This window comes from Drosophila sechellia, chromosome 3R (assembly GCF_004382195.2).
Source record: "Drosophila sechellia strain sech25 chromosome 3R, ASM438219v1, whole genome shotgun sequence".
In the NCBI taxonomy this organism is placed as follows: domain Eukaryota; kingdom Metazoa; phylum Arthropoda; class Insecta; order Diptera; family Drosophilidae; genus Drosophila; species Drosophila sechellia.
Genome location: NC_045952.1, coordinates 1,536,967 through 1,562,277, shown reverse-complemented (window position 1 = coordinate 1,562,277; position 25,311 = coordinate 1,536,967). Strand labels below are relative to the sequence as shown.

Here is a 25,311-nt window from a genome sequence, read left to right as displayed (position 1 = left end):
CATTAGGCCGTCGAGCCAGACTCTGTCGAATGCTTGGGATACGTCTAAAAATACTGCTGTGCAGTATTCGCGATATTCAAATGTTCCATAGCTTTCGCGAAATCCAAATTGGTGGGCTGGGATTATATTGTGGTATATCAGATGTTGATTAAGTCGGATCAGCAGGCATTTTTCGAATAGTTTCGAAATACATGAGAGTAGACTTATTGGTCTGTAAGATGAAGCGACTGTGTGGTTCTTACCAGGTTTTGGAATCATTATGATAATCGACCTCTTCCATCGTTGTGGGAAGTAACCAAGTTTGGTGATGGCATTAAAGAGCTTGGTTATGTAGCGAACTGCAGAATGTGGCAGCTGGATGATCATTTCCGGTGTTATAAGGTCGCAGCCGGGGGATTTTTTCGGGCTGAGATTGTCTTTGATTATTTTAATTACTTCTTTAGGACGAAACACAATTGGGGTGTGTTCCTGGTGGCGGTTTACGGGATAGGTAGCGCGAATGTGCTAGTAGCCTGGTTTGGCGTGAACACATTTTGTAGGTGAGCGGCAAATGTGGTGGCTCTGTCTTCATCACTACGGGCCCAACCACCTGAGGAATTCCTTATCGGCAAAACGGTTTCAGTCGGTGGGCGAAGAGTTGAGTGGGCTCGCCACAGTGACTTTTGTTTTGTGCCTGTTGGTGTGAGTTGCTCTATGTATCGGCGCTGATCGTCGTCCTCTTCTTGTTTCAGAGCGTTGGCCAGTTTCCGTGTGGCTACTTTTAGCTTTTGTTTTGCAGTTGGGGATCTGGAAGATTGCCATTCTCTACGTAAGCGTCGTTTTACGTGGACGAGTTGCTCGATTTGTACGTTGGTCTTTTTTGAATTAATTGTATTATTTGTTATTTTGGGTGTTGCAGTAAGAGCTGCTGCAGTAAGGATGGATTGCAATGCACACGTGGAGCTCTCTATATCAGATTCAGTATTAAGTTTTGGGCTTAGCTCAATATGTGAACTTATATATTTTTTATACCTGAGCCAGTTTGTTTTGTGAGAAGTCAATCTGAATGGTGGTTTCACGTTTTCTGCGTACCGGCGGAGGTGAATTAGTACAGGCGAGTGATCAGATGACAGATCCGGCAGACATTCAGCTTTAACCAAACTGCGGGAAATATTTTTCGTAACTGCGAAGTCGATCAGGTCAGGCAGCTTATTGAGGTCTGATGGCCAGTATGTAGGACTCCCGGGGGAAACATGGTCAAGTTTATTAGTGGCTTTTATTATAGTCTTATAAAGCTGTTTTCCTTTTGGGTTCACAAGTCGCGATCCCCAGTGAGTATGTTTAGCGTTGTAGTCGCCTGCTGCAATGAAGTGTGGCCCTAGGGCTTGGAAGAAATCCAGGAATTGAGCTTCTAATACTGTGAAACGGGGGGCAGTATACGGCCGCTAGTGTAAGGAGAGTGTTGTCATCCAGCTGAATGTTGATAGATGTGGCCTGAAGATTATTTTCCGCAAATTCTTTGTAAAAGTGGTGCTTCATACGGTTCCTTATGAGTATGGCGGTGCCACCGTGTGCTTTTCCGTCGGGATGATTTGTACCGTAGAATTGATAGTCTCTTATTTGAAAATTGTATTTGCTTGTGAGATGAGTTTCCGAAAGAAGCATTACGTCGATATGCTTCTCATGTAGGAATTGAGCTAGCTCAAGTTTGCGCTGTGAAACGCCATTGGCGTTCCACGTAGCTATGCGTAAGGTAGCCATTATTTATTTGATTGTTGGGCTACAAGCATTTGTATCAAAAGGTTTTGATTACCCATCATGTCTTGAATGGTGGTCTTCATAAATGTCATAAATTCCATCATGCTCTGTTGTAAGGCTTGCATCATAGCTTCAGTTTTTGTTTCCTGCTGCGCAGCTGGGTTATAGTTTTGTTGTGTGTCTAATTTTGTGTGCACTTCATGTGGAGTTCGGGAATTTTGGGTTGGAGGCGTCATACCTGATTTTAAAACGTTTGCAAATGTTGTCTTGTTAGTGATGGATGTAGGTCAGGGAGCGAAACTTGCTGCTTTCGAGAAAATTACTTCAGGATTTGTCTCTGATGGTATCAGCGTAGCTGTTCCTTGGTGTGCCCGCGCCGTGTTCATTCTTTTGTGAAGACGGATTTTCATTTTTTTGTAGATTGGACAGCCTCTGTAGTTTGCTGTGTGATTGCCCCCACAGTTATTTCATTTTTTCTCGCATGCATTTTTTTTTGTTAGTTTGACACTGTTTGGAGTCGTGGAGATCTCCACAGACTACGCAACCGGGCGAAGTGTACAATACGACCTCGTGTGGCCAAACTCTTGGCAGTTTGTACATTGTACAGGAGCATTACGTTTGTGCGTCTCTTCTACCGTGATCCTACGGTGCAGAAGGAACTGGAGTTTGTAAATTGGGTGAACCTCGTTTTTTCTAGGAGGCTTGTTTTCTGGTTCAAGCTCAATCTTGAAGAGTGGTTGGGGCTGCCTGTTTCTGTTTTTGATATTGAACACGCTTTTGGCGTAAAATCCCTTTTCCTTTAGCGCCTCAGTTATCTCTTCGGGCGTAACATCAGACTCAATGCCCTTCAGGACTACTTGCAGGCCCTTGCTGCTTTTGAGCTGGTAAGTGTAGAAGCCTATTTTTTGTGCGGTAAAATAGTTTGTGACTTTTCTGTAGTTGTCCTCCGTTTTCGTCTGAAGTTTGATTTCATTGATAGTACCTCTTACGAGGGGAATTATATGAAAGCTATCTTTTCCAATAAGGCCAAGCAAAGTATTTACAAAACCGCTTGTGCTCTTCTCGCTGATGTATATTGGCGGAGGTTTTGTTTTCTTCGGTTCGATATCAACGGATCCCAGCGGCACGTCCTCAGCGGTATCTACCAGCAAGGCAAATCTGTTGGTATTTGCAGGGGCTACATTTTTGATCAAGGTAGAGTTGTCGCGTGTATTTTTCGGCTTGTTTTCCAAATCTGAATTTTTACGTTTACGTTTTCGTTTTGTTTTACTGGTAGTGCAGCAGTACCGTTTATTGCTTGCGGTTTTGCTTTCGCTGACTCAGTCAGAGCGTGAGAGGGTGCAGCCGATGACGAGGTAGAGCGGGCTGTCGGTCTATCTCCAGCTGTTGTTGTTGGAGGTAGCGGGGCTTCTGTCGGAGCTAAGAGAGCGGGAGAGCAGGAGCGCGCTCTTTCTTGATTTGTTGGTAGAAGAAAGTTTCTTTGGCTATGGGTTATTGACCGCTCGATGTCTTCGTTTGGGGTTATCGGTGAGACGTAGGAGAAGTACGCGTTGTTGCGTTGAATTGAGAGCCGGCGTTCGTCTTGCTCGCGCTGTCGCTGAGCGCGAGTGTCGTTCTGACTCATAGTTTTATAATTTAAGATAACAAATCACTATATATTTAAGCATCTTGAAGAATTTCGTGTCGGGGTGATGGTTTCAATCGGAGAGCTTAGATTTGGGTGAGGGATGATTTGTACTAGATGACGAGAGTTTTTCCATATATTTCAGTTGTCCATATTTGGCATCTTGTTTCAGAGCGGTTGGCTTCAGTAAGGCGTTCCTTTGATAATGGCGATATGCTGGTTTGCCTCTTTTTTAGAACCAGCAGTTGAATTTGCAGGTTGGTTTCCGCTCCTTAATTTCGATATCCTTCCGTTTTATTGTTGAAATCCTGGCTGCTGTTACGAGCAACTCTTCTATAGCGGAGGTAGAGCAGTCAAGGTCCGCTTCGATATTAAGCAGGGGACTAAGCTCAATGTGGGTGTGAGTTTCATTTCTGTATTTTATCCAGTTGGGGTTATGTGATTTCAATATGATCTGTAATTTGTGGACTTTGAAGATTGATTATTAACAGTGGCGTGGGGGTTGATGAGAGATCCGGTAGGGACTCGGCTGTAAACAGATCGAGTGGGATGTTTATTGTCACCGCGAAATCAATAGGATCTGGGATCGAGTCACGAGGCGTGTGTTTGGCGTGTGTTATAGAAATCCATGAATTGACCTTCAGAGATAGTGGAGCGAGGTGTGCAGTTACCGTTTCCTTACTGCAATATAGTGGAATTAGCTTGAAAGTAACTTATTGCAAACCTTTGGCGAAAGTTCTGTTTGACTAATTAATATGCCGGTTCTGCCATGGGCTTTGCCGTCCGGGTGATTTGTGCGGTAGAAGGCATAAACCCTTATGTGGTAGTTATATCCCGCTGTGTATCTCCATTTAGAAATATTTTAAGCTTATGCCGTGAAATGCCGCTGGCATTCCACGTGGATATACGTGGGTTAGACATTTATTATTTGGACTGTTGTTCTACAAGCAACCATAATATGTATGTATATGTATGGTGTATGTATGTGGTCAGGTTCGATTCCTTTTAGTACAACTTGCAGTCCCTTGCTGGTTCTTAGTTGATAGGTTCGAAAGTGTTCTTCGGATTTCGTTTGGACTTTGGTTTCGTGGATGTTTCCTTTAATAATCTTATTAAATGGGAAATGGAAATAAATATTTCAAATGGGTTTTTATTAATGAGTACTCAACGAAATAACTATCAATGATTAACTTCCGATTTCATAAAAAAAAACCAAAATTGTACAACATTAGATCTGGAATTAGAACTATTGAAGTAACTGCATTCTCCGCTAGAAAGGGTCATTATGACTATCCTAGATACCCCGTTGGTATAAAAAACGCACCCGTTACATTTAAGCAATGGTATATTTTCAACATCTTTACAAGAGTACTACTCTTAAGCTTGTATTCTAACGTCTTCGTAAATGAAGTCATAAATTGATGTTCTGCAATGTGAATTTATGAAACGGGAAACAAAATATACTAAGCAAATCAAAATAATATTCAAGATTTCAAAATTCTAAGCTCTTGAAAACAAATTAATCATAATTCGGGCTTTGTGGATTTAATTGTAAATATAATCAGTAAACCACAGTATGATCCAGATCGTTACAAAAATGTAGATAGATAATTTAATGAATATTGAAAAAGCCATATTGATAAAGCTGAACCATGACATTTTAAACACAACTAGTCAATCTCTGCAAACCTGATCTACTTAATAAAAAAATAAATGTAAAGTCCAGACTTTATACAAAATTTAGAATACCGGTTCTCCTTTCTAATATTTAATGCTCAGTGTTACAAAAGAAATTTAAACCGTTGAATGTTCCAGTTCGCACAGGATCGGAATCAGTTTTATAATTTCGTTCACACTAAACGCAAAATATTTTCTTACACTTCCTCGCCGATTTTGGCATTAGCCGATCTATTAGTCAAGTTCTTTTAAATAACGTATTATACGTTGCCTCATTTGGAAAAACCAAACTCTTAGGCTGACATTTCTGACTCTTATTCTAGAGTTGATTACGATGCATCGTCACCATCGCGATGCACAAAACAACCATTGACAGAAGCTCACCAAATTTTCGATAGGTATTTCACAGGGACTAAAAAATACCTAAGTATTTGAAATTTTATGAAACATGAAAACCCATTCAATAACATTCCCGATATTGCATTAAGATATGGCCCTTAGTAAAGTGAATAAATTCGTCACAAAAACAGTGATAAATGAACATGATATGAAGAGCTAGCATAAGCAGATGAAAAAGAAGAGTTAGAAGATGAATTACACAATTATGAAATAATAAAATATTAAATACAAAATACGATGATATAATAAGACTCGTAAAAGATAAAAGAAAGGAATTTGCTTAAATCATTTTTAGGTAATCATTATTCATTCTTGAATATATAAAATGTTAAGAAACCAGCTCATCTTTCACAAGAGTAGGAATATTTTATCCCAGAATATCAAAACATGAAGAGAAGGAGAACAAAAACGATAATCTATTTTCTTAAATGAAACGACTATTAATATATGCTGCGATTTTTAATGAATTAATTTTTATACCCCCGTTACTCGTAGAGTAAAAGGGTATATTAGATTCTTTGAAAAGGCAGAAGGAAGCGTTTCCGACCATATAAATCATATATAATCTTGATCAGGGTCAATAGCCGAGTCGTCTGTCTGTCTCGACCTCAAGTGCAAGTTTTTTGACCCATGTTGCCACGCCTACTTTAACGTCCACTAACCGCACAAAACTGCCACGCCCACACTCTTAAAAAATTTTTTAATATTTTTTTATATTTTTATAAGTCTTGTAAATTTTTATCGATTTGCGAATACGCTTTTAGCCACTCCCACTCTATGGCCATAAAACCGCCAAAACTGATACACCTACTCGACTATAGAACTCTCTTTTGTTTTTTAATTAATTAATGGATTACGTTAGAAGATGGCTTGTATCAGATTTATTTTAAATTAACAGACGTTTTAGTTTAAGCTTAATAAACGTTGGCGCGAATGACCGTTGAACAGAACGGGTCCCGTCGCCACCGATCGAAATCTTATTCTCCAGTGAACATATTAAATAATACCAACAACATTATTCGGAACATATCGATACGAAACATACATACATCGCTTGGGACTTATCGACATGTTTTAACAGAAGTAGTATTTGTCGTCTTTCACTTCGTGGTATACGAACAATTACCACATAACTCAGATATTCCTTGTAATTAACCACTAGACTTGGTAACAAGATGATAATGTGGCAGCAGTTTTTGCCTACAAATATTACAAGCCATATTTGGGTAGTACAAGAACATACCAGGCTGTAGGAATCATCATCATCAGCTAGAATAAACTGCGCATATGCGAAAAAAACTCCAATCGAGGTAACCTAGCAGCAAATGGTCACTATGCGTCATGGAGAACTCGCCTAATGACCTTTTATAATGAGATCGAGAAAAAGCTAACCCTCCCTTATTAGTAAGACATTGTTCGCTAACATATACTGCCTGCTTCAAACTGTTTTGTGTCCGGTTTAAAAATATCGGTCCGACATGTAGTCCTCTCAGCCGCGCCCAGTGACTTGCTATCCGCATTGGCTGTGACTCAACGGGCAACAAAAAATGTAAAAAATTAATGACTGCTGTCCCCAAAGTAAGCCAAGATTTAAACGTTGGATTTGATTTTATTAGAGATTTGACAGCTTGGGCAGTGTTTCGCGCAGCTGAGAACACAACATTTAAAGCAGTGTTTCTGGTTAATTATTTGCCGATATTTAAGGTATATTATTATTAATAAAAATTTTTTTAAATAATATTCTTGGTTTATTGTAATTTATTTAACAGGGAAATGGTTAAACTAGAGCGAGATCTCTGAGATCTCAAACTCTCCGAAAACTCTGTACAAATTCGTGGTGAAGTTAATAGTCCTCTATTGGTTACTCGGCTAAACTTCTCTTCAGATTCACCAGAAATTAGGAACACCTAATTTGAAATCAATTGTGATGACCCCCATGACCCATTAAGCTCGTTTTATTTTGACTGTTGAGCCAATAAGATTTTGTGTTAGCTATTTTCGAGAAATGAAGTGATTTCAAGGAATGTAGCAATTTCGAATGGGAGTGATAATGAGCGAGCCGCAGAAAGCTAAGCCAAAGGTGAGAGAGAGCGCGTGAGGGGAGAGCTTATATGTCTTCAAATTTGGCATGTTTACAAATTTTAGAATGGCTGTCGGGTGAGCGACCTATTGGTAGCGTGGCCTCCATAGAATCCTTAAGAGGTAGCAGACCCCGATTATTCTCTGCTCCCTTCGCGGTTTCTGCTACGATCCTTCGACACGATGATTGAGTTACGATCATTAAAATTCAACGAAATACCTAGCAGAATATTTTCTCAAGGAGGTGTGTTCACACTATACACTTGTCCGTACACTTATTGAGTTCAATTCGGGTGTTTGAATCTAACTGACTCGCTGCTGCGAGGTATTCGCCTTTTATTCATTCTTACATAGGTTCTTATCAACTAATTATATAATGCAGCGCTTGTAAGACGCCGCAGTCTGCGTTGGTAAATGCAGCTGAGTTTTATTCTTAAATCTATTTTTTAGGCCTATGACCGCGCTAATCACCTCCCGCGTGGTCATATCTCTTGACACTCCGACAATAGGCCGCTGCAATCGTACTTATCTGTAGTTGCCACTTATGCTGTCCCGTGACATGTTTATTGCAGCCCATAAATAGAACATTTTTATAGTTTGGCTACTTATGTCTAAACACATATTTAGACAAGGTGCATCTTGCTTAACGAATGCTCAAGGCGAGCGAGCGAGATGGCTAATCCAATCCACTTTTTTGTTAATGTCGTATGTGAATGTGAATTTTTAATTATTATTTTATTTCATCATATTGCTACGAAATTGGCCAAAACTACAAATATGTAAACTCGTTTCTTGGATCAGAATTGATTTCGGCCCGAAAATCGTCTTCTAGCGCAACACGTTTTTTTGTTTTTACTCACACAAGCAAGCAAATTCTGTTTTTAGATTTAAAACGCTCATCTTGTTATTCTAGTGTCTTTGGGGCAACCCTGGCACAAGCTTGACTTGAACGACGAACAGCAGCTCGTATATGAGACTGGCGCTAATCAGTAAATTTACGCGTTGAAAATAGTCTTCGAAAGCACGGCTGAAATTCAATAATATTTAAGGCAATAACAGCAGTGATGTCGGTCAAGTAGTTAGACGTTCGAGATCGCATTCAAATATTACTGGCGAGCCATCTGTCTCAAAACTCGAATTGCCTATTCCGGTAATACAAGCTGCCGATTTTGTCCTCTTATATTGAAGCTGATTTGCGAATCGGGATTTTATAAGGTGCAGTGGAGATCTAAAGTCGAGCAGAACAGGGCAAGGAACAAAGATTTCTGGACGGTTCTTCAGTAATACGGTGGCAGTGTCTAGGAGCACAAGATTTTTACCAAGACAAGACAAGACAAGATTTTTCAAATTAGATTAAGTTGAATTATTTTGTTATATTCCAATTTGATGTGTTTGAAAAGCGCGCAATTTTGGGCGGAAAGAAAAACGCACCAACTTTTTTTTTGTTTTTCCATTTAATTTCTCTTACTGCGTTTGCGTAAAGCTGACTATACGCAGAGTTCCTCGATTTTTTGAAAGTTTCGCTATGTATATATTCAGTTTATATTTAATTAAAGTCGTTTTGTTGCAATAGTAAAGTAGTAAAAAAAAATCAAAGGTCACATAAATATGTGACCTCATTACAATTGTAATGCCCTCCCCGTGGTTTTCCCTGGGTACCGATTATTACACATACATAGTATTACATACATAATTAAATATTAACATAAATATAAATATGTAGCTAATTCGATTTTTAATTATTATTTTATTTCATCCCATTGCTATGGAAAAACTCAAAATATGTAAATTCGTTTCTTGGATCAGAATTGATTTCGTCCCGAAAATAGTGTTCTTGCACAAGTACGCACACATAATCACGTTCTCGTCTATTGTTTTTACTCACACAAGCAAACAAATTCTATTTTTAGATTTAAAACGCTCTCAGCTTAAGCGAGCGGACAAAGGGCAATTTTGGACGTCACCGAAAAAGTGGCTGCAAAGTGCAAAACCAATGTATGGCTGTTACGCATCTTGTTATTCTAGTGTCATTGGTTCTACGGCATGATGTGAGCCAGAGGCAAAAGTTTCTCCAAGCTGTGATATTTCTTGTGGTGAAGGAGAGGTCCAGTTTCTCATGCGAAGGAAGGAGAGTGTTGTGATTAAGGTGCACAGACTGAGTGTTTTTGCTTCGTTAAGCCGATTAGCTGGGATAAGGTTATCTAGGATCTGACTATTATATCTTGAATTGCAGAGGGCACATATCGAAGGGCTGGGACTATTGGCAAGAAAAGCGGACCTACACAAATCAGTTCCAACATCACACGAGGAACGGACTCGTCAAACGATAAGGAATCTTCTAAACATTCATTTGAAAATGTAAACCTGTTTGCATCACCGATAACGTGTCTAGAATTTTGAGCAGCTATGGTAACAGCACCAAAAACATCAGCGATTTAAAATTCGGATTTATCGGGAATATGAGCGCAAAAAATTATTATTATTATATAGTAATATATATTAGTAATTCAGTCGTTATAAGACCCTGGAGTCTCTTTCAGTTCCAGTGCTTCTTTTATATTTTTTCTTATTTTTATTTGTGTTCTTAAAAATTATGAAAGTAACAATTTTTGTACATCTTAATTATATACAATATTTGATAGTCTTTTGAACTGTTCTGAAAAAAAAACTGAAAAAATACTGACCGAATGGCCGCGTTAGACATTTCTGGAATTCAAACATAGATTTAATTATTGTCAGACCTTCATGAAATAAAGAGCACATTGTTATTTTAAATTCTGTATCTCTTTATTGTACGAACTGCACATGCTCGCTTTTATCAATCATAGGTACACATACAAAGCCACGTACCACAAAGCTACAAAGACAGTGAAAATAAGCTGCAATGAGCATTTCATCTTCTCCCTATCCTACTCTCTGCTATGCAAGCAACGTGTCTTTTGCACACATATGTTTTTGAATGACATAACACTTGTGACAGATCTTATGTTCTGTTTTCTTTGGATATTTTCGTTTCCGATATACCAGAGTTCTCCTGATATTGTTCTCAGTTTGAGCAAATTGCTTGATATCAGTATTAGTACATATTAGTATATATTAGTACTCCTGGCCCGAATGGCTGTTGAAGAGAACGTGGTGCGTCGTCGCCGATTGAAATCTTATTCTCTTCTTATTAAATAATACCAACCGTATTGAAAATTGAGAACTTATCGATACGGCCTAATATTAGTAAAATATTTCGTATGGGACTTATCGACATGGTTTAACACAAGTAGTATTTGTTATCTTTCATTTGGTGGTATACGAACAAATACCATATACCAAATACCAATACCTTGTAATGTACCACTAGACTTGGAAGGTCCTTACCAGTTTTTGACGGCAAAGAAGATGATAATGGGGCTTGGGGCTTACGAAATCTACAAGTAATATATGGGCAGCTCAAGAACATACCAGGATGTGGGAATCATACGTAACAAAGTAATAGTAACAGTTATCGATTTTGATTTTGTCACTATGCGCCAGGGAGAACTTGCCCTAATGACCTTCTATAATGAGATGAGAAAAAGCTAACTATAATTTTTGTTAAGACTTTGTTGGCTTACATATACTACCGCTATTTTAGATAATAGATCCCGGGAGGATGCTTCGAACTACTTTGTGACCGGTTTAAAAATATCAATCCGACATGTTGTCGCATTGGCAGAGTTTTGCAAGGAACGAGTGTGGTTCATTGCAAGCTTTATTAAAAACTTGAAACTTAAATCTTACAATTCAGAAAACACACCACAAGTTTATAATCACAACAACTCGCAGGGTGCTTTCCAAAAAAACCAACACAATAATGTACAGGGCACTAGTAATCAAGTTGGGGTTCTCAATTTTCTAAATAATAAGCAAACAAGACAAACGAATCAATCAATCCTGCTTAAAACCTAGTCCTTGAACCAATAGACGTCGATGCTACATCACCCTCTAAATTCAGGAGCGAACAGACAACTCGTAGGCGTAAACGTTTGAGCCATACGACCCAGGGGAAGTCAAATGACCAAGAGTTTAGATAAAGGGAATACTCTGAAGCAGCGACAATCAAGGCAGATAAGACGTCCGATTCGGAATGTTATCGTTCATAACTCGTCAAATAGCGGAGCGGGAAAATTGTCTAATGTTAGAAATTAAAAATTATATAATACCTCTAAAAGAATGACCAAGAGTTTAGATAAAGGGAATACTCTGAAGCAGCGACAATCAAGGCAGATAAGACGTCCGATTCGGAATGTTATCGTTCATAACTCGTCAAATAGCGGAGCGGGAAAATTGTCTAATGTTAGAAATTAAAAATTATATAATACCTCTAAAAGAATTCAAACACCTCAAACCAGTGGAACCACCATTAGAAGTCACAATAATCCATGGTCCTACAAAAATAGAACTTCAGTATCTGATCCATTTATTCTATGTTAATTCATAACTGTGTTGTTGAGCTATAAGTGCTGAAAAAGTCAGTGCAAAAATCTGACAAATCTAAAAATCTAACACAGCTTAACCCTCTTAATAAAAAAGATCGGTCCGCATAAAAGAGAGCCCGTTTATATAAAAATTTACCCATATATTATGGGTTTTGCCGATTTTGTCAATACTGAGGTTAAACAATTTCTAAGAGGCTTAATAATAAGGCCTTCCAGTCGCCCTACAATAGCCAACTCGGGTCGCAGTTTGGTTTAGCTGATTTTCTTAGAGAACACACGACGTAATCATTTTCTCTGAGAGTCACGTTATTGATATAAACACGGTTCTAAAAACTCTGTGCGATGCATGAGAGCGCCTGTAAAAAAAGTAGAGTATTTGAAATTCATAGTGTCTCGAGTGGAAATAAAAACATGACCTGAAAAGGTGAAGGCTATAAAAGAATTTGAACCTTCATCCTTTTGGTCATTTCTGGGATTGGATAGCTTTTATGGATGTCTTATAAAGGGGCTTGCTAGCATCGCAAGACCTCTAACGAATATTATAAAAGGGGTGAACGGGTTGATGGTGCAATCAACTCCACGAATGTCAAGCTAAAACTGACCAATGAACAAGAAAAATTAAGAAATATCCTAAAGTTTAAGGATTTCGTGTTTCCATATCCAGATTTTGCTCAACTATTTCAGCACTGAGGTTTCTGGAAGCGGCCTATCACGTTAGGCGGCACCGAGCTGGCAACAAACAGTATGGGCACTTCAAAATCTCCGAAATTACGTATATGTCGGTTAAGCTTAAGTTAAGCATTGGATAAAAATCTGAATCCCAAGCTTTAAACATCTAAAGCGTTTATTGATTAACATAACGCACAAGTATTATACAAGCCTGGAACAAAAAACCAAGTAGCCAACGCCTTGTCGCAGCAAAACGTTAATGCGCTAAATAATGACGCACACTCTACTATTAACAGGTAGGAGTCGCTGACCTGCACTGTGGAATCAGCAGAAAAATTGGTTCAGAAATATAAAAAGTTATTGAGCAATTATCCTGTTTAAATCAAAATCAAGGTAATCAAGTCATTAAAAAAATTATTAAAAATAGATGTAAATGCAATCCACTGCCAGCTACCTATACTCGCCTTCATTCAGCTTGATCTAGGCGATGATTTCCCACAACTAACCATTAGCATAACAAATATTACCGAACAAAGGTTAGTCATAGCCACGAAACACAATAAAGCCCTTAAAGTAGGACAGGAAAATATAAAGCATGTCCCTCGTGACTACTTTTACCCCACAATGTGGTGTAAAATAGCGTCAAAAATATCTTTATGGGACGATTACCGTTACATGAAACATACAACGAACGTTATGTCGTACGAGACTTATGTATTCGAGACGAAACACACCATAGACGATCTGTTGGACACACTAAAGGTTTAGACAGGGGCAACTAATTTATTCAGTAAATGCACCAATTGAAATAAACAACAAAATGCAATTACAATTAAACGAACTGACCTCATCCAATAACTCTATTTTAAAATCTGACCAATTGTCCACAAACATTTATATAAAATAATTTGGAAAAAAAACCGTATTCTACTTCAGGAACTTGGAATCTTAATACTCGAATTCACTCTGTCCAAATGATAAGTCCATATGATTGAAAGAAAACATCTGTGAGGAGTCTTAAAACTCCCCACAAATCCGTGTGCAGGAGAGCTGGAAGACGGCAGGAATGCGAGACGGACTAGGGCTACCGTGCGTATATGTGAATAATGAATAATAGAACTAAGAAAGAAAATAATGAAGCACAAAAATAAAATAAAAAAGTCGTAAACGGAAACAATTCCAATTTAAATATTTGGGCGCGCGCGTCAACAACTACGGTCACACTGGACAAAGCAAGCTGTCCACGCTAATCCAGGAGGTGCCACGCAGGAGACGGGCAAACTAAGCCCAGTCGGGGCCTCAATAAAGCGGGCGACTGCCGGGTATGAGGCATTCCGCACCGACAGCGATCGGATGAGGTCACCTGCTCAGTTGCACACATATACTAGTCAGAAGGAAAGTCATCTTTTTGATCAGTGGATAAGGTTCTGGTAATATATCGACTCGGACCCCCGAGTCGTTTCTTTCTTCCTTTTGGTGTACCTTAAACGGGTTCCCAAGTGATCTCTCTTTTGCGTGTGACGGACCTTTAACGGTTTCTCACGTGAGCTCTCTCTCTTTTCGACTAATGTGTATCTGAAAAAAAAACAAGCCAACAGAATACGCGAACGAGTTCGGATTGAACACTTCAGGAATAAGTGAGAAACTAAGACGATTGTTAGCTGCGTTTGCGAATAGATCACACAGAGGCAGTGAAGCGGCGGATCGCAGAATTTGCAATAAGACTAAGTACATGTGCCCTGCAGCAAAAACAGCATAACAGGTACAGAACGACAGATCACCGAGATGGAAGGAGAAAAAGAAAGGAATGCCGACAAAAGAATGTGCATAGATTATCGGTTATTGCACGTCAAAACAGATACAGGTAGATCGTAAGTAGAAGTAGCAAGTAATGCCCGAAGTTAACATGTCCGAGGTTGCAAAATAATCCGAGCTGCATTAGTGGGTATAGGTGCCGGATAGCATCCATCCTAGCACAGTGCCTTGTGCTACCAGTCGTGTTTTTTTTTGCGCTCCGATTTTTAGTATGCAGACTGTGCACTGTGCACCTATTCTATCGCTCTCACTCTTTCGCTCTCCCACACAAAATCTAAAATTTCTGTGCGTGCAGACTGCTCTCTAGCGGTTCTTTTAACAGTTCACTTGAAAGTTTTGATCTTGTGTTTTTTGCAAAGTGGTCTGATTTAAGACAAACATGGAAACAATAAATGTTGTCTGCTTTTATAAAAATTGCTTCCAGTTTATAAAACCTGAGCAGACAAAAATGACTTGTTGGCTATGTGATAGAATGGTGCATACTAAGTGCGCTGGTTTTAAGTCTTAATTGCGGTTAGATCTATCCTCGCGTCAGAGGAGTTACTTTTTGAAGAGCCCCGTAACTCTGAATTCTTATGCGTAAAGCTGTCATTTTCCGACAGATTAGTTTACATTACTTGCTCGTATATTCCACCGTCGTCTGAATTCTCAGAATATCAGAATCATCTGTCCGCTATCCAATCCATCTTAAATAAACTGTTCTAGGTGATTTTAATATACGTGGCACAACGTGGTCCCCAGAAGAAAATTCGAATATTCTTCTACCTTTAGCACAACAAGAATTTATTGACGGCTTGCTCGACTTATCTTTGTCGCAAGTTATTTCTATTCGAAACTCTCTTGGTCGATTGTTGGATCTATGTCTTGTAACAAGTCCTGAAAGTGTGTTTCTGTCCAGGATAGCACCTCTTACTGAACTTGAAGATCCATATCATCCTACTTTCGAGGTGGCAATCGATTCAGAGAAATCAATAAAGCGAATTCACTGTTTTCCCATGCAAACTTTCGGAGGTTAAACAATTTTATTGCTGGCTTTAATTGGTACGATCTTTACTCCTGCAACATAATGGCGTATGCGATTTATATGTTTTATACCACAATTAAATAATTTTTTGACTCTTGTGTTCCGATGTACTATCCGTCAATCTCTAAACCTCCTTGGTTTAATAAAGAGTTGACACACCTAAGAAATGTAAAGTCCAGACTTTATAAATAATTTAAAAATACCGGTTCTCAGTCCATCCTTTCTAAATATGTAAGCGCTCGGTTAAACTTTACCGTGCTTAATGCTCAGTCCCACAGGAATTATTTAAACCGTTGTAAGTTTCAGTTCGCACAGGATCCGAAAAAGTTTTATAATTTCGTTAACACAAGCGAAAAACAACTTAGATACCGCATAAGAGTATGGCTGTTCGGAAAGAGGTAAAGTTGAATATGTTGTTTGAAAAAACTTGGCGAATAGATCGGCTATTGCCTGATCCGATGTAACCGTAGTGTTTTCAAAAAATAGCGAGGAAGGGTAAGCCTCATTTGCAGCACCTTTGTAGATTGTGGCGACCGGCATTGCCAACAACCAAGCATCGGGAGAGCAGCGACGGGACAGGCGCTAACGATCGCCCAGCGTCGGAGTGAGAGAAGGGATTATTCTGGTGCGAACTGCGAAACGGCGTGGGTGTGCGAATATCAATTATCCAAATAAACGAACTCAATACAAGCTATAAATCCCAACGTGTATTACTGTGATTAAGCGGGTCATTACATTGGCGACGAGTGGAAAAATCGGTAAATGATAATAATAATAACTAAAACCTTGGTAAATTTGATGAATTAGGGAAAAGGGCGCGAAATTACGGTAAACGACTGATATAGGCTGTGCGTGAGTGTGTGTGTGTGATTGAATGGGCCTACCGGCATATACATACATGAAAATCTTAAGAAAGAGGAGAGAAGGAATAAGCTGCGTGAGTGCAGATTTTAAGCACAAAGCAGAATCAGTGATTCTGTATGCACAATTGTTCGCTCACTCTCATCCAACACACATGCACTCCGACAGATAGGCTGAGTGAAGAGATTACTCTTCGCAAGCTTAAGAGAAGGTGAGTTAGGGAGACACTCTCTAGCAACCAGGAGATTAAGAAAAATAACTAATAAGGCCGAGTAAAGAGTAATACTCTTTACAAGATTGAAAGGTGAGAGAGAGAGAAATTTCTCTAGCAACCAAAGAGTTGCAAGGGCCGAGTACGCATTATAAGCTCAAAATAGAGGAGCTGAGTAGTGGTACAAGCCAAAGCATATTTAGAAAAAAAAAATAAAAGAAACAGAACACGAAAATATATAAATAAAAAAAAAAATTTTGTATAAAAAAATTTAATAAAAAAAAAGAGAAAAAAAAATAAAATATTACAAGCTTTTAAGAAAAGAGCTGGTTAATCGGTTTGAGTTGTAAACAGAAGGTTAAAGGTCGGGTGGAGCAGTATTCTCTCCACAAGCCAAAAGAATTAATAAAATTAAGAAGGAAAAACGTAAACAACTAAACCTCAAATGTAAATTGGCGGTATTATTGAACTGAGACTGGGTAATAATTACAAGCTCCTAAGAGGGCCGGGTATTAATTACAAGTGAATTCATAAACCTAATAATTTATTTTGTTTTAAAGCCCAAGTCTAGGTCCCGTATTTAAAATGACCGACAGTGTCATTAAACCGTTTCTGTGCGAGGTGATCGACAAGGCAATCCTCCGAAATGAATGGGAGAAGTGGTTGAGGGCGTTTACAATATACCTCGAGGCCGAGGGCATTGTTACCGAGAAGCAGAAGAGGAGTAAGCTACTGCTTTTGGGAGGAGTCCAGCTACAGTCAGTAGTATACTCCCTACCTGGTGCGCTGGTTGAGCCCAGCGACGCAAATAAAGAAGGCATTTACAAAATCCTCATCGACCATCTAAATAAACACTTCTCACCGAAGCAGAACTCAACGTTTGAGAGACATCTATTCAGAGGCCTGACACCGTTGGACACAGAAAGCTTTGGGGATTTCTTGCTGCGACTCCGTCAACAAATGCAACGATGTGCATTCGGATCCTCAAAAGCGGAGATTGAGGATATATGTCTTAAGGATAAAATTATAGATGTGTGGGCACCTCTAGACCTCAAGAAAAGATTCTTGGGGAAGGAAAATTCACTAGAGGAAGTGATCGAAGTATGTCAGGTTGAGGAGCAGATCAACAAGGAATCAAAAGAAATGACATCAAGACCAATTGCGGAACCCATCTGTAAAATTGCACATCGTGGTTTCAAGCAGAGTGGGGAATGCCCCAGATGTGGAAAATTCGGACACACACACAATGACCCATCATGTCCGGCAAAAAATGTGACTTGCAATAAATGCTCGAAGCCTGGACACTATGCCAGGAAGTGCCGAACTAACTTGAACAGCCGATTCCCTAAGTCCCAAAGGAATAACCTGAAAAGGCCTCGCACGTATATACGATCTGTCGAAGAGGAGGCCACCAGCTCCAAACTGAAAAAGGGCGAGGCACATTGCTTTCGAGTGTCAAGCGAGGATGAAGAGGAGTTCATACGATGCCGAGTGGGAGGCCGTGAAATTCCTTTAATCATTGACTCGGGGTGCAAGTTTAATCTTATCAGCCACGCGGACTGGTCTCTGCTAGTGTAGAGAAAAGCCACAGTCTTTAACGTAAGAACCCATACAGAAAAGCAATTCCGAGCCTATGCCTCTAATAAATTACTTCGAGTAATGTGTATTTTCGAGGCCCCAATTTCCGTCGAGCCGGGTGCCGAAGGGATTGCTTCATTTTACGTGATTGAAAATGGAGAACAATCTCTGTTGGGCCGAGACACAGCTATCGAGTTAAAAGTCCTCCGACTGGGAAGAAACATTAACCGGATTGAAGGAATAGAGCCTTTTCCGAAATGGAAAAAAATTGAAGTAAGGCTCTCTATCGATTATGACGTAAAACCCGTTCAACAACCTGTGAGACGAATCCCGGCAGTGCTCGAGGACAAAGTCATGGAAAAACTGGGGGAAGCCCTGAGTCGAGATATAATTGAACCAGTCAAGGGCCCGAGTGCTTGGATATCTCCCATCGTGCTTGCGTTTAAGGAGAATGGGGACATCCGCTTATGTGTCGACATGCGACTGGCAAACAAAGCTATCCTACGGAAAAACTATCCATTACCAACTTTCGATTGCTTTATGACCAGACTCAAAGAGGCGAAATTCTTCGCACGCCTAGACCTCAAGGACGCCTATCACCAAGTGGCCCTTGATGAATCGAGCTGGGAGATAACAACGTTCATAACCCCAAGGGGACTTTTCCGCTATAAGCGTTTGATGTTTGGAGTTAATTCTGCTCCCGAAATTTTTCAACGCCTTCTGGAGCAGATGTTATCTGCGGTACCTAACGCCATGAACTTCATCGATGACGTAATCATTTTTGGCGCAACTGACCTCGAAATCGACAGCGCCGTAAAAGAAGTATGCGAGATATTCCAGGAAAATAATGTCCTACTGAATAAAGAGAAATGCATCTGGAAGACAAGGAAACTAAAATTCCTCGGACATATTTTATCCGACAAGGGAATAGAAGTCGACCCAGAGAAAATTGACGTCATCCGATCTTTCAGAGACCCGAAGAACAAAGAGGAAACACGGAGTAACCTCGGTTTGGTAACCTACGTCGGGAAGTTCATTCCGGACCTTGCAAGTCACACAGATCCTCTAAGAAAACTGCTGAAAACTGAAAACAAATTCACCTGGGGCGAAGCCGAGAAAAATGCTTTCAACAACCTTAAGAATCTCCTATCCAAGGTACCCAAACTATCATATTTCGATCCAAGGCATCGGACTCGGGTGATTGCGGACGCTAGCCCGGTTGCCCTTGGGGCTGTGTTATTGCAATTCAAAGTCGACAACGAACCATTAATAATTACCTTTGCTAGCAAGGCCCTGTCGGAGGTGGAGAAACGCTACTTCCAAACAGAAAAGGAGAGCCTAGCACTGGTTTGGGCAGTGGAGAAATTTTATTACTTTCTGGCAGGCCTGCACTTCGAACTAGTAACCGATCACAAACCCTTGGAAGCCATTTTCAAACCAACATCCAAGCCCCCGGCCCGCATTGAAAGGTGGCTGCTGCGACTCCAGGCATATACGTTCACCGTTATCTATAAATCCGGAAGAGACAACATATCAGATGCGTTGTCTCGTCTCTGCCAACTACCTACGGTAGAACCAATCGATCTCAGGACGGAATACAGCATCCTACGCGTCGTACAGAGCTCCATCCCAAAATCTATGACAATCTCGGAAATAGCAGAATCTTCCAAGAGGTATGAAGAGATTATGGACGCAATCAGTTGCCTGGAGAACGACTCCTGGAAGCCTGATAGTTCAGTGAGCTTTTATCCATTTCGTAACGAGCTGTCAACGGTTGGCTCGCTCCTTTTGAGGGGAAACCGCGTAGTCGTGCCAAGATCTCTAAGAATGAAAATACTGGAGTTAGCCCACGAAGGTCATCCCGGCGAGACCACAATGAAACGCCGCCTGCGGTCCAAAGTATGGTGGCCACAAATAGACCGAGAGGCAGAAAAGTTTGTCAAAGCTTGCAGAGATTGTTGTCTGGTATCTCAAGACATCCGGCCACCCCCTGTGGATAGAAATCCTTTTCCCACTGGCCCGTTGATTTGGGTAGCGTCGGATTTGCTAGGTCCGTTACCTAACAATGAATATGTTCTAGTCTTTATTGACTATTTCTCACGACCCTGATAGAGGCAATGAAAGAAATCTTTTGTAGACTGGGATATCCTGAGTACCTACGAACTGATAATGGACGCCAGTATGTTACCGAGGAGTTTTCTAACTACTGCAAAGCGTGCGGCATTGAACAGGTTAGGACCCCACCGTATTGGCCGCAAGCAAACGGGGAAGTTGAGAACATGAACAGAGCCCTTGTGAAACGTCTAAAAATAGCATACGCAAATGGGAAAAACTACAAAGAGGAAATCCAAAAGTTTATTTTGATGTACAATGTAACCCCACATGGAACAACAGGGTCAGCGCCCACAAAGCTAATGTTCAGCAGAGTCATCCGTGACAAAATACCAGGCATTGGGGATACCTACGAGAAAACCTTAGACTCTGGGGAAGGAGATAAAGACATTATTAAAAAATATAAGAAAAAGCAGGCAGCCGACAAAAGAAGAGGGGCAAAGGAAGTCAATATAGAAGTGGGCGACAAGGTACTTTTGAAAAACGTAGTGTTCCCAAACAAACTTACATCAAACTTCGATAAGACGGAATTTACGGTGTTAGAACGACACAATAACATTGTGGTGATCGAAGGGGGTGGTAGAAAACTAACAAGAAATGCCTCACATCTTAAGAAAGTCCCGGCTAGCCAGACGTATCCAGCCTCCTGCCCAACGCCGCAATCAGATGCCAGCCTACCGGAATCAACACCAACTTCGGAGGTCGCAGTACTTCAGCCCACAGAAGGAGGCCTCGGGATCCAGCCACCCCTGCCGCCATTAAAGCTAAAACTCGTCAATAAAGGAGGGATGTGGCGACCGGCATTGCCAACAACCAAGCATCGGGAGAGCAGCGACGGGACAGGCGCTAACGATCGCCCAGCGTCGGAGGGAGAGAAGGGATTATTCTGGTGCGAACTGCGAAGCGGCGTGGGTGTGCGAATATCAATTATCCAAATAAACGAACTCAATACAAGCTATAAGTCCCAACGTGTATTACTGTGATTAAGCGGGTCATTACATAGATCAATCACATCACCGTATCAGCACCACTTACCTCTTGGAGCTAACTTCTTTCGTAATACAGGGTCACAAAAATAATATTCAAACAGATGTCATCTACACTGACTTTAGTAAAGCATTTGACTCTGTTAATCATTACCTTCTAGTAAGGAAACTTGATCTATTAGGTTTCCCTATCGATCATCTAAATTGGATTTCAAGCTATTTGAATGGCAGGACGCAAAATTCTTTCCTATTTTGTATTCTCCGAGTCACATCCGGTCTTCCACAAGGGAGCCATCTTGGTCCGCTTCTTTTTACCTTATTCATTAAGGACCTCCCCTTAGTAATAAAACATTCGCGTGTACTTATGTACGCAGACGATGTTAAATTATGCCTCCAGCACAAGGACACTTCTTGCCATTTGGACTTACAATCCGATCTAGACAGCTTGTGCCGTGGTGCCGTGATAACGTATTACACTGAAATGGCTCCAAGTGTAAAGTTATGACCTTTTGTCGTGTCAACCCAATAAGCACGACTTACACTCTAAGTGGGTGTCGTTTGTCAATAATGCCAGAGCTGTGATTGGTTTTATAAAAAGGTGGTATAAGGAATTTGATGATCCTTACATGACTAAAACCTTATTTATTTCCCTAGTTCGTCCGATTCTTGAGTATGGATCACCTGTTTGGAGTCCACAGTACGTAATCCACTCTGACCGCATTGAATCGGTCCCAAAATACTTACGTTTTGCCTTGCGGCGCCTAAATTGGGATGCAAACCGTATTACCTCCTTATTCCAACAGACTACTGTTCATTAATTTACCTTCCCTTGCTAACCGTAGAATGATGCTCGGAACAGTCTTTATTTGTAAGCTTATTCGTGGTGAAGGTGAGCGTTCCGACTTGGTTAATCGGCTTAAATTCTCTGTTCCAAGTAGATTCACAAGAAACTATATACACCTTATCTTAAATCATTGTAGATCTAACTATGAATTGCATAATGGAATTGTATAATGGACTCTTTCCTATTATCTGTAATCTTGACTCTCTGCCGCTCTTAAAGCATAATAATTAGATCCTACTAACACTAATATTTATTATTTATTCTATTCTCTTTTCTATATCGCGTCTATCTTCTCGCGAATCGATCCGTACGTTACACGGCAGCGGCCCTCGGTCGGTTCGGCGGGAGGTGTGACCGTGGAAGCCGTGCGAAAACAAAGAAATAAATCGGTTGCTTGAGGACACCGCGGCCCTTAAGGACATCCAGGATAGAACCTTTGGATGCATCATAGCCTCTACCCATACTTGTCTTCTCTGACAATGACCATATCGCCTTCGGAAAGGTTCCGGGTTGGAATTTGCCACTTGCTTCTCTTCTGAAACTCAATCAGGCACTCAGCTTTCCATCTTGATGCAAAAAGGTGGCTAAGGGCTTTGAGCCGCTTCCACCAGTTCAGGATAGAACTGGCTTTGCCGGTAATGTGAGGTTCGGCGGGGACGAGTAGACAGCGAGATAGCGCCTATCAGAAAGTGCACCGGAGTGAACGCGAGGATATCAGATGGATTCTCAGATATCGCTGAAATTGGCTCAAGAGTTGAGACATGCCTCTATGCAACACAGTAGAGTGGATAAATCTTTAGGGGTATATTTAAAATTACCCGTCGTCTTGTAGAAAGAAGTCTTGACCTCTACAGGTCTTCCATGGGGGGCCTGAAGGCTTGAAATGCCAGGATAGGCTTTGATGGCTAAAATACGAGGTAGCATGTGCTTTAATTGTAGCGAAAAAGGCTCCGATGAGGGCTTTTTCCGCTCCTAAAAAGGTATATCCGTTGTCGGAATAGAGATGGAGAGGACACCCTTCTCTGAATGCGAGCCTTGAGAAGGCTCCGAGAAATTTCTTCGTGATCAGGCCAGAGGTGGTCCCTAGATGCATAGCCTTCGTACGGACGCCCAAATAGGCACTCATAGCCTTTGGCAATTCGACCAAGTCGAGTCCTGTGTGCGTAAAAGGTTGCGAAAAGGTAGCTCTGGGCATAGGTAATCAACTTATAAGCTGAGCATGCACTTTGTTACAGTGAATGATACACACATTTCAGGTCGTGGTCACCCGTTCGATCATGTCTCGCAGCTTCGGAATCCATTATTTCGTCGGGATGAGACGAACAATAAGCTAATTTCCGCCATGAATGGAAATACGATGAGTAAACGTGACCAGAAGTACGGATAGTTTGGAGTGGTACGCCAAAAGGATAGTATGACGTTCATCATAAGATGATGCATTCACCTTATGCATTCAAACGAGCGCATGACCTCATTTCGCTATCAGAATCGAGAGACGGATTAGGGTTAAGTATAAAACCTCTTTTAGGCTCTCTCTGTAAGTCGGACACGCAAAGCTACCCTTCGGGTGGTGCAACACACCCCTTTGCCTTTTGCCCACGCTGCAGTCTGCTGCAGGATAGTGCTATTCTTTGCGCACCCGTGCGCACAGAGGCAAATTCTTTAAGCGTCGCTTCTAGATCGCTCTACAACTTGGGAACGCTTTCCGAGGCTTTTCCCTCTACTTTCAACAACAGCTCACCTTGTCCGCGATATTCTGCAGCTCCATACCGAGGAAAGGGACAAGGACGGGTGTACGCAAAAGAGGATATCAGACGGTGGCTGGAGGGCAAACTACACGGGAAGCAAAAGTATATTCTGATGACGGACGGCGCAACAGTGTGGCGCTTTAGCTCCAACCGAGGAAACTGCATCTCAATGAAGTTCCCGTCCAGTTTCGTAAAGAGAGGTGGTGTGACGCGTACCGCGCACATTAAATATAAATATAAATAAGAGATATGATGAAGTAAGAATAAAACAAGAGAGAATGCTATACTCGAGTTCCCCGACTATCAGATACCCGCTACTCAGCTAGTGTAAATGCGAACGCGAAATTTTATCAGTTTTCTGGTATATCGATAGATACTGGGTTGTGGGCGTGACGGGTTGTTGGCGTCGGTGTGGCAAAAAGTTGTTTTGCAAATCTATAGAAATTTACAAGACTAATAAAAATGTGAAATCATATTCACATTTTTCAAAATTTGACAAAAAGTTTTTTGGCAAATCGATAGAAATTTCAGCGACTAAAAAAATTATGAAAAAGTATCTAACAATTTTTCCAAAATTGTGCGCGGCAGTTTTAGGCGGTTTTTGGAAAATCGATAGAAATTTACAAGACTCATAAAAATGTAAAAAAATATCAACACATTTTTCAAAAGTGTGGGCGTGGCCGTTTTGTGGGCATTAGAGTGGGCGAGGGAACATGGGTCAAGAAACTGTACCTTCCCACAACATTCTTTTTTTATAGTCCCTGAGATCTCGATGTTTATACGAACAGACGGCTATTTATCCTGATCAATAATATCGAAAACGCTTTCTTCTGCCTCATACATACTTTTCAACTAATCTAGTATACATACAATTCACTAGGCCACGGTTAACCGCACCAAGCAGTCCCAGGAGGACTCGGAACCAGTTACGGCCGTAGTGTCGGACCAGACTGCGAAGGCCCTCCATTCGAACACGCGGAAAGCTTTACCAATGATTGAACAAGAGATCCGCGAGTGAGAACGCACAGTCAAAAAGCGAGCGGAAAGCAAAAAGCAGCCCGTCGGTGATAACCGCGCACCCGTTGATAAGTTATCGGTCAGTGAGAACGCGCAGGACGCAGTCAGGAATCGGTCAGTGAATGTCGATAAGGACATACAAGACCGATCTCTGAAAGTGATGATCAACGGGATAGAACAAAACAAGGACCTGGCGTTTTCAGAAGGGATTGTGGTGTCAGTGGTCAGTGGTGTCCTGTGACAGAAGCAGTCCTAAAAGACATGCGCAAATGTGGTTCTTGAAAGATCTCTGATTTCACCCAACGGACAACACACCTTGCGGACCGCCACAATAACATCCTAGATGTCGTTTGAGCCGGCACGGAGTCCGCTGTTTAGGAACAAGGAAGGCCGACAAGGAGCAACGCCGCGCAGCATACGGCGAGAACTACAATAGTCCGTTATCGAGAGGTCTAGCAATA

The 25,311-nt window shown here is 40.9% G+C and overlaps 1 protein-coding gene and 1 long non-coding RNA gene across 10 annotated transcripts in view; one reads left to right on the top strand and one right to left on the bottom strand.

Annotated features, from left to right (window-relative positions):
* Positions 1 to 25,311, bottom strand: part of LOC116801761 (dipeptidyl peptidase 4) — a 203,064-nt gene that overhangs the window by 26,264 nt on the left and 151,489 nt on the right. The window lies entirely within an intron of this gene.
* LOC116801762 lies at positions 6,458 to 10,291 on the top strand. Of its 5 annotated transcripts, XR_004362210.1 has the most exons (4): positions 6,460 to 6,986; positions 7,054 to 7,141; positions 9,427 to 9,662; positions 9,750 to 10,291. It is a non-coding gene; the product is annotated as an uncharacterized LOC116801762 (long non-coding RNA). The 5 variants fall into 5 exon arrangements; XR_004362208.1 differs by having other exon boundaries at positions 6,458 to 7,141; positions 9,427 to 9,688; XR_004362207.1 differs by having other exon boundaries at positions 6,466 to 7,141.